This window comes from Pteropus alecto, unplaced genomic scaffold (assembly GCF_000325575.1).
Source record: "Pteropus alecto unplaced genomic scaffold, ASM32557v1 scaffold123, whole genome shotgun sequence".
NCBI lineage: Eukaryota > Metazoa > Chordata > Mammalia > Chiroptera > Pteropodidae > Pteropus > Pteropus alecto.
The window spans coordinates 3,148,371-3,158,635 of NW_006433950.1; the positions used below are offsets into that span (position 1 = coordinate 3,148,371).

The following is a 10,265-nucleotide window of genomic DNA, read 5'->3' on the forward strand; positions in this document are numbered from 1 at the left end:
GACGAGGTGGCCGCGCCGAGCCGGGCCGGGCGTGGGGGTGGGGGTCCCTATCCTTTGCTGTTCGACCCAGCGGAAGCTTGCAGCCACCTCGGGCACTCGCCGAGAGCTGCACCCAAACTTTTCGCTCGAGCTCCATCTCCACAGGCGGGGAAGCAGCCTCCCTACCCGCGCCCCAGAGCCCCGAATCGGGAGCCCGGGCCCCGCACTCCCTGCGCTGGGCTGGGGCGCCCGCGAACCTGAGGCTCCGTCCTCGGCTCAGCTTAGCTCTTCCCCCTTCGCGCCTCGGGGGTCTCCTCGCTCCAGGGTTCCCGAAGTCCTGCGCCCGAAGGACAAACCAAACTTAGGTCGAGTGATGGGGACGGGGGGTGGTGCAGATACACAATCCCTGCCCTATCTCGCGATCGGGAAAGGAGAGGGCTCATAAGGACGCCCCAATTCCGGAGCGCCCTGGAGTCTGGGAAGCGCCACGGTCGGTTCGCGCGAAGTGGGCACCAGTCTTCCGAGCAGACTTTCGTGTGCTCCGGTCCCTCACCGCGCTCTCTCAAGTGACTCTTTTTCTCTTAGCGTCTTTTTAAAAACTCAATCTTTTGTGTGTGGGTGACTGTTTCTGTTTTCCTCCGGCTGCCCCCCGCCCCCCGCTTGTTATAACTTTTTTCTTTCTTTCTCTCTGTTCGGCCTTTCTTCACCTTTTTCTCTTCTCCCCCTTATTTTCCCTCTCTTCTGCCCTCACTCGCTGGCTTGGTCACACACACACGCACACACACACACACGCACACACACGCACACACACCCTCCACCTCGCCTTGCCTTTCTCCCCAGGTCCTGTTGGTTACAGTAGATTTTGATAAAAAGACAAACGAAGCTATCAGTGGGGCTGATGTTGAAGAATGAAGATAATAATGTTTCCTTAGGTGGTGCTTCAAATGCCATTATTTCTCACTGAATATTTAAAGAGATCCCTCAGCAAAGATGGATCTGCGTGCTCCTGGGGTGCGGGCCGCGCGCTCCCCCCAGACCTCCGGGGAAGTGTGCAAGAGGCCGTGGAAATCCCGCACCCACCTCACCCCGCAAACTGGTCCTCGCGGACACACCCGTCCGCACTCCCACAGGTCCACGAACGCGTCCTTAGGCACTTGCACCCTCGTTTCTCTGAATAAGCCCGCGTTCGGAGCCGCCCGCGTCGATCTCTACCAATCTTGGTGTCTTGATGGTCGGGGCCTCGGGGCACCGCGTGCGGCCGGGAACCCAGCCGAGCTGGCGATCCATCAGACCCTTCCTCCCGCGACGCGCCACTTGCGCTGCGGGAAGCTCCCGGGAACAGCTTCACATGTGTTCGTTACTTGCTCCGCGTGTGATTAAGCTTAAGGCGGGGGCGGGGGGGGGAGCTTTCCCTCCCCCTAAACACTAAAACAAACAGCCAAACAAATGCACACGCAAAAGCAGCTTCTGGATAGTTAACTAAAAATGGGCGAGCAGAGACTAACTAATTGAGAGGATCCCAACTTTAATAACTTCTTTCGTTCTTTCGCGTCCTCGACGGCGTACAGGCGGGCGTTGCGCTCCGTGCGCCGCATCCCCAGCTAATTTCTTGTTTGTTTTCTTTCCCTCTGTGGCCCAGAGAGGGGAGAGGGGAGGTGGAGGAGGGGGGGATGGGAGGAGGGGGATGGTCGGAATGGCGGGGAAAGGAGAATTGGTCTTTATTGTTGATGGCAATACATCAATTACGGGCCATTGTCTCGGGCCCAAGTTCCAAGGGTCGCTAACGCGGCGCCGCGAAGTCAGGGCGAGGGTTAGGCTTCGCGTGCAGCGAGGCAAAGAAATAACTAAATTAATAAAAAAAAAAAAAAAAAAAAAAAAAAAAAAAAAAAAAAAAAAAAAACGGAGACAGAGTAGGGGATGGCTTTTACTTTCGTGCGGGTCGAAAGAAGGTGGCGAGTGCGAGTGAGGTGCAGCCTCTGGAGCCCCTGCCACGCCTCGTTCACTCACCAGACCAGCGCGCTCTCCGGGGGGTCGCGCGGTGCCAGCCTTGGGTGGGGCAGCTGCTGGGGAAATCGGGGGGACGGGGCTCGGACTTGCCATTTCCACCAGAGGGCCTGACCCTATGGGGCCGATCCACGCTAGAGAATGGGGGTGGCCCGAAAGAGAAGCCGCGGCTGCGCCAGGGTCGTGACCTCGTGGGCCGACAAGAACCGCATCCGGGGGAGGCACCTGGCGAGTGGTACAAACTCACATTTTAAGGGCTCGGTGCCTGCGTTTCTCCCCACCCGTCCCTCGGGTTCCCCAAGACCTAGAGCGTCCGCGGTAGGTTGGCGGGGCGGAAGGGCTGTGTCCCCAGGCACAGCTGAGTTCCCAGCGAAAGGGGTTCCGAGCCTCTCGGCTTCATGCCCGATCCTGGGCAGGGAGGAGGGTGTCGAGCCTCCCCGTTCGGAGGCCTGGTTCTTCCACCCGCAAAAACATCTTATTCTGGCCCAGCCTGACCCCGGGATCTGGGATGGAGCCTGGAATGAGGCCTGGCCTGGGCCCCGGACCCTCCTTCTCTTTCCTCGGGCGCGGGTTGGGCACCCAAGACCTGAAAGACGCCCCCATGCGCTCTGCCCGCGCCCTCCTCGCCCCAGCTTCCTCAGCCCCCAGCCCCAGGCCCCCGCTGGCCCCCGGCAGAAGCTAGGAGGGCAGTAGAGGAGGTTTCGTTTTCTTATGCCAAGTAAAAAGCAGCGAGAAGGCGGCCCCGGCGCCCGGGGGGCAGGGGCGCAGGCACCGCGATGGTATCGACGTTATTGATGGGGAAACGTTCGGCCGGAGCCGGGAGATCAGGTTCCCAGCGGGCCCCCCGCCCTCCGCGGAGGTGGGAGGGACAGAGTGGGTGGCGGCGGCGGCGGCGGTGTGTGTGTTGGGACGGGGGCACCTGGATGCACTCGCATTAACCACTGGGTTTATTTGTATTTTTCTCGTCTGCAAGTTTGGGGGGAAGGGAGAAGGAGGAAGGGTTGAGGTGCAAGTACCTCGTCCTTAGCACTCTCTCCTAGGATTGGGGCTAGAGTGGTGGGAGGATGGGGTGCGGGGAGGCTCGGAAAAATGACAGAAAGCAGAGACCAAGACGGGCAAGCCCACCTCTGGGCTCGGTCCTTGTTCCAAGCCCCGGGACTTCGCTTTCCTGGGAGTTTCAGAAACTCCTTCTTTAACTCAACTGCTGTCGCCCAAATCCTAACCTCTCCTCGGCCACTGCAGAGGCGTGGAACCCGAGGCCTGGGGGCGCAGGCTCGGCGGGTACCGCCGGCCCCGGCGGAGTCTACGCTGTGCGCCCTCGGCGCACTCCCTCTCCAGCGGCCAGGTCCCGGCGGCGCAAAGGCGCCCTTTCGTGGGGACTCCGCCGCTCACAGCCGAGGGCTATCTCCAGCCCGGCGCCTGGTGCAGCGCTGGGACGAGGCGCCCAGGCGCCGGCTCCGGCGGCAAACGCAGCGGTGGCGAGCGGAGGGCGGGCCTGGTGATCAGCTGCCCGCATCCCGGCCGAGGGTCCCACACCACCTGCCCGCGCAGCAAACTGCGTCTGTCGTCTCTGGCGCGGCCATCCCCACCGCCGGCATTTAGAGCCTGACTTCGCCGGCGGCCGCAAGTGCTAGCGCCTGCGATTTTTACTTTCCGTCCACCGGAGCGTCTTACACTTAAATTCACTGCGCCCCGCACGCAGCAGAGCCTCGCTAAGGGGTGTCTGGATGTAAAATCCTCCAAAAGGAAGTGTCCCAAGGTAGCGAAAGTGGAAAAGACTAATCGAATTTACGACAAAAAACCCTTTGCTTCTTTTTGGTTAAAACCCCTTTTGCGGGTTTTGAGAGAGAGAGAGAGAGAGAGAGAGAGAGAGAGAGAGAGAGAGAGAGAGAAGAAATTATCTCCACGCAGTACAGTGCCGCTAATTTCTGGAACCCAGTAATAAGTGGGATGTCCAGAAACCCCAGCGGGCTCACGGATTCCCATTTTCAAGCTCAAGAAGTAGGACTTTGGGATCCAGTGAACAGTGATTAGTTCGTGGGTGTCATCTGTTGAGAAGAAGCGTGAGATCTGTGAAGCCCTGTACTGCTGTGTGCTTTTGGGGGTGTGCCTGGAGGGTCTGCTAGGAAACTCATTTTCATTCATGAACTAGATCCCCTCAGATGACCTCCCCATGGGATGTCTAGATAAACTAATTTACCTAGATTTCTTACAAATTTCTTGCAACAAACTTTAAGAAAATTATACTCTGCCACTTTCTCTTACAAAACATCTCTTTTTAAAGAACATAAAAAAAATTTCAGAGATGTGCGTCTTGGTTTTATAAAAAGGCTGGTGTGCAGTGAGACCTTGCCTGCGGATGACTTCTCCTCGGTCCACGTTCCTGGAGGAAAGCACCTTTTGGTTTCTGTTCGGTAGAATTCAAAACGCCCAGGTCTGGTTTCAGAACCATCTTGGGGTCTAGGCTCCTGTCTGCCTGTCCGCCTGTGAGCAAGGCCTGTCACGCCCATTGGTGGTAATTTACAAATCCCACAAGTCTCGGCTGAGCTATGATTTTCATAGGGACTATTTTAGGTTTCTCTCTACTGAGAAAGTGCTTGCTGTGAGGGAAAGATGTTCCTTCTTGGGGCTACAGTTTGAGTCAGAGAACTATAGCTTCAACTCCTCCCCAAGATAAACTTTAATTCATCGATCTTGTGCCATTCAAACCCTTTCAGCTCCACATGTGTGATGAATAAGAAAGGGGGTAAGGGGCTAGGGAGACTTCCCCCCCATCTCTGTCCCTCCTTATTTCTTCTCCAGCGCAACAGTTTTCTTAATTATCGCACTATAATTTCTTTCTCTGCCACGGTGACACCACTGCTCTCTTGAACGTAATATCCAGTTTCATGAGGACTTTTAACTGTAAGAACCTCGCATGTCCTAGTTCCACATCTGTGACTCTCTGCTTCCTTATGCCTTCTCCAAACAGAAGCGATTCTCTAAGTCACAATCCCAAAACCACACTAATGTCAGGAACTAGCTCCAACTTTTTCTTCCTCTTCCCGTTCATAATTCTCATTCTGTCCCAGCTCCATTCCTTCGTCCTGCCCTCCAGCCTCCACCAAAGACTCTTTGACATATTTTGTAGTAAAATCCTGAGAAGCCTTGTTCTGAACTTCACTCAGGCTGGAATGGATGTAACTTTTGCACAGAACTTGGCTCGAGATTCGCTGCGGCCTTTGCCCAGAGACTGAAGGTGGAAAGATGCCAGCAAATCTCTCTTCCAACCAAAACATGATGGTTTCAGGAGAGTCGAGGTGGAGCCCATGTTTTCCAGGTTTGTTTTTATTTTCTCTGTCTTTCCTGGACCTCACGGAACCTCTAGTTTGGGAGAATAGTATGGAGAAAACCAGCCTCTTCTCTCAGCCCCCCTCGACAATCTGTCTTTTACTGATCTCGAATATTTGCCACGGACCAGCTCGATTCCACATCTCCTACGTGGGCATTGGAATCAGGCTGTTGGCGTTCACATCTTGGCTCTGTCATTTAACAGTGTCCTGGGAACACCGTCCTAGCCGTGCAGCCATATAGGGGAGTAGCCTTGGTCAAATTCATATCACTACCCTCTGTTTCCTGCTCCATAAAGTGGAGCTCGTGGAGAGGCGGCATAGTGCTCACTCTCCCTCCTCCTAGCCGCGTGACCTCCAGATGTCTCCAAGAGTTTCTTCATCTGGTAAATGGAGATAATAATAGTCCTTATTTCATAGCGCTCTTCAGGGTTAAAAGAGTTGATGTGTATGAAGAATTTAGAGTAGTAGCTGGTGTATAATTTGCACAATACAAGTGTTAACTATTATTGTTCAGAGGGTTGTTGTGAAGCTCAAACAATACTTGAAATATCATTATCCATCCATCATCCATCCATCATCCATCCATCCATCCATCACCCATCCATCATCCATCCATCCATCCATCATCCATCCATCATCCGTCCATCATCCATCCATCCATCCATCATCCATCCATCATCCATCCATCCATCCATCACCCATCCATCATCCATCCATCCATCCATCACCCATCCATCATCCATCCATCCATCCATCACCCATCCATCATCCATCCATCCATCCATCACCCATCCATCATCCATCCATCCATCCATCACCCATCCATCATCCATCCATCCATCCATCACCCAGAATCCATCCATCTGTCCATCCATCCGTCCGTCCATCCATCCATCCGTCCGTCCATCCATCCATCCGTCCGTCCATCCATCCATCCGTCCGTCCATCCATCCATCCGTCCGTCCATCCATCCATCCATCCATCCATTTACTCATTCACTCTACAGAGTAATGGGCTAGGCATGGGGGTTACAAAAAGCCCTATCGTACTTTCCTTGTGGCAGGCAATGAATCAGATAGTTTCTTGGGAGTGAGTTATTGCCTGGCTCAGTGTTGGGGATGAGTGGAACGGCATAGGAGCAAGGGAAAAAGCGGTGCTTGATCTCAGGGCATCGCCAACATCCTAACAGGAAGTCCCAACTAAGAAAGAAAACTGGAACTAGAGCAAGTCATGCAGGAGCCCAAGCCCAATCGTGCGTGTGGGTCGTTTGGGCCCTGGATAGACCGTCTTCGTGTTTCTGGAAGGTTCACGAGTGCTGGTGGATGTGTAAATGGCTATTGCTCAGGTACCGGCCTGTATTCACCTGGTCGTTTATTTGGCTCATGTATCGATTTGTTTATCTGTTTGTTCTGATTATGTAGACTCCTTTGAGTTGTACAGAAAACAAAACAAAACAATAAAACAAGTGCTGTTTTTCTTGGGGCCCCTCGAAAGGTATAAGTGACTTGCACGGTTTACTTAGGCCTCACTTTTCTGGCCTTTTCGCTTTCCATTTTTGTCAGGTTCCCAAAATTAATCATGGTCATTACAGTAGAGCATTCTGTCACCAAATCTAATGTTTGAGCTAGAAAACCCTCCTGTCAACCTGTCCTACCCTCCCAGGTGTGTGTGATTCTTTTCTGGGTTCGGACCCGCTAATGGCTGCTGCATGGACCAACTCACAATTAGTATTATATCCATATTACTACCAAATGTAATTTAACGTTTACTGGCGGAAGGCAAAGTGCTCTTGTGAATAGCCCCTCCCCCCCATCCCGTGGTTTGAGATTAAAACACTTTTTATGGTCAGAATCTGGAAAAAGAATGAAAGTCTGAGCAAAAACACCTCTTAGCAGTGGAGCTGGGTCGAAGGGGAGAGACGAGAGCCCATGTGCACCGCTTCCAACGTCACGGCTTCCTCGGGGAGCCTCTGACAGCAGATGCAGCTGAAGATGTTCGCAGGTGTCAGCAAGTGGAGGGAGAGGTCTTGTTTCTCCCTGGTAGTGAGGGAGTGGACTCGATTTAATCTGTCACTTGATGTCCTTCTCCTCAAAAATAGTGCACAGGGGCCTCCAGGGGCTTTATTTAGAGGCTCTCAGGAGCTTGGCAGTATGTAAATTATGCACGAGTGTCCTTCATAATTCCCCGTGGTCACAGTCAGAGGGGTTTAAACGTGATTTAGCATTTCGGATGATTTGTAGGAGCGTAGGAGCCAGCCAGGGCATTGGGGAGAGTCCAGGCTGGTTTTCTCACCATCGCATTAAATCGGTTTGCATGTCTTGGCTGCTCCGTCCGTTCTCCTCCTGGCTTCTGGATTGATCTATGAGTAGTCCTCGGCATTGGTGGGTGGCCTCCCAAATGCGTTTACTATATCGGGGAGTGCTGAGATTTTTCCAAACCAAACGTTTTATAACTTTAAAAAATACAATCCAATCTATAGTGACCCCCTCACCTTCTCATTCATTCATTCATAGGTAAATTCGTTAACTGACATTTATTGAGCACCTACTATGTGCCAGTTCATATTTTAGGCATGAAGGATATCATGGTGAATAAGACAGATAAGATCCTTGTTCTTCTCATGAAAAGAATATAGATACCAAAAAAAAAAAAATGTTTCACTAAATTCAGAGAATGGTAAGTGCTTTAGAGAAGATGAAATTATGCCAACTGATGGAGAATGACTTGGGTGGGAGCACAGAGTGGAATGTTAGGGGGACCAGGGAAGGCCTCCGAGGAAGTAATGTCCGAGATGTGAATGAGAAGGTGTCAGCTATGCCAAGAGTTAGGGACATGAGCATCCCTGGCCAAGGAAGGGCACGTGCAAAGATCCTGAGGTGGGAAGAGGCTCGAAGAAGTGTGCTTCGTTATCATTTTCCCCTTTTTCCGCCTCTTCTTTGTTATTAGATTTTCAGGGGGATTAGGAAAATTAATTTTCCTTTTTTAAAAATTAGTTTTCCCAGTGGAATGGATAAAATGAATTGTGGACTATCCATGCAATGGAACACTACTCAGCCCTACGAAGGAATGAACTATGGATTCTTGCAGTGATGTGGATGGATCTCAAAAGTAGTATGCCGAGTGGAAGAAGTCGGAATCGAAAAAGCGATCAGTTATCATTACATGTATATAAAATCCTAGAAAATGGAAACTCTTCTAGAGTGACGGAAAGCAAATTAGTGATTTAATGGTTGCCTGGGGGTGGAGTTGGGGGGCACGAGGAAACATTTGGGGGTGATAGAAGTGTTTGTTATCTTGGCTGTCATGATGGCTTCACAGTTATATGCATATTTCAAAACTGATCAAACTGTATTGTACATATATGTGATTCAGTATACTTCAATTAAATTTCAATGAAGTTGAAAAATTAGGTTTCTCATTTCACAAAATGTCAGAAACATGTTATAGATAAAGATTTAAAGAGAAGATGGAAATCGCTGCTGTCACATTTAAACACCTGAACCCTAAAAGCTCTCTGGGTCTTGGTCACATTTGATCTGGGGATCAGTATTGACTTGGGTGGAGATGGGACTGGGGTTGGCTCAGAGCCTCCTACATTGACCCTGGAAAAAACATAAAGTTTTTCTTTTGTTTCTGAGTAGTAACGACTCTTTCCATTATTCTACCCAGAAACAAAAAGTCCTTTGAATGCCAGGTACTAATCTAGTCTCAGAATGAGAGGCCCTGGGGATGACAAGAGAGAAGGTCACAGCCCCTAGTGACAGGTGCATCAAGATGCAGTTCAGGGCCTCAGTCCGGGCCAACACTGTTCAGAACCCCCAAAGTGACTGGTGGTTTACAGACTGGATGATGATTTTGCAGTGCCATAGACCACTTGTAACGAAGGACCAGGTGGAGGACAAAGTTCCCCCCTCCCCCAATCTATCATGGGCTAATACTTTTCTAGAATACAATAAAAATATATTACTAGAAAAAAATGGAACAGAAAACCGAGTCACAAAAAATATAAGTCCCTAACTTGCATTACAGAGTCGGCAAACTCAAAACTCTTCTGGTAAACTGCCCAAGTAGCTCCGAAACGCCTACCGTCGATCTCTCCAGCGATGGTGTTGCAGACGGATCCGAAGAGGTTCATGGATGGACCACGGTTGGACTAGCCCAGGAGTGCTGCTGAGTCCCGTGGCCCGTGTTGTCACAGGCAGTGAGCGGTGTGTCAGATATTGGCTCCCCTGAGTGCTCGGCGCAGCCGGATGGGACCTGGGGCAGCCAGAGCCCCCGGGACAGGTTGCTCTGAGCCACACAGATGTTGCCGTTGTTTATGTGGAAAACGTCAGGGCAGGACAACCACCTGCTAGAGGTTGTCACATTTTAGTGAGCTTTAACAGTTGCCTGGGGGCGGGGCTTGCTAAAAATGCATCTTTCCGAACCACAGCTCCAGTATCTGCGGAGTGAGGGCCGGGAATCTGCATTTTAATCACTCGATACCCTGGTGACACTGTAGTGGACTCTGACACACGTGTCCCAAGGACCTCGTTCTGAGAAGCACTCAGGCAGCCTAGTGGAGGCGGGGCTGTCGTGGGGGTTCCTCCATCGGCACGTGCTGACATCTCTCTGCAAGCCAAGTTTAAGACCAGACATTGAACTGAATGATGCCTCCGTTAGGCTCCTTTGCTTCGGCGGGAGACCCTGTTCAATTTCAACAGAGAAGTAGCCCACTAAAGGGCTTAGGGAGCCCCCAGATTCTTTAGGAAGCCAAGAGAGTCGGGCTCAGCCTATTGAGATTCGGTCACCAGAATAGCTCTCGAGGAGACGTCACTATTGCCATTGGAGGCGGTGCCACTACCGGCACCACAGAAACTGGGCACCACGGCTTCTGGGCGCTGGCTGTAGATCTCACTCCTGTGACACCCCTGGCAGAGCTGGGTCTTTATAGGCCCCATCTCCTGAGTC

General features: G+C 51.8%; 1 long non-coding RNA gene across 2 annotated transcripts in view; it reads left to right on the forward strand.

The window, feature by feature from the left end:
- The window catches only part of LOC107195451, a 32,726-nt gene that overhangs the window by 638 nt on the left and 21,823 nt on the right, over nt 1-10,265 (forward strand). The window lies entirely within an intron of this gene.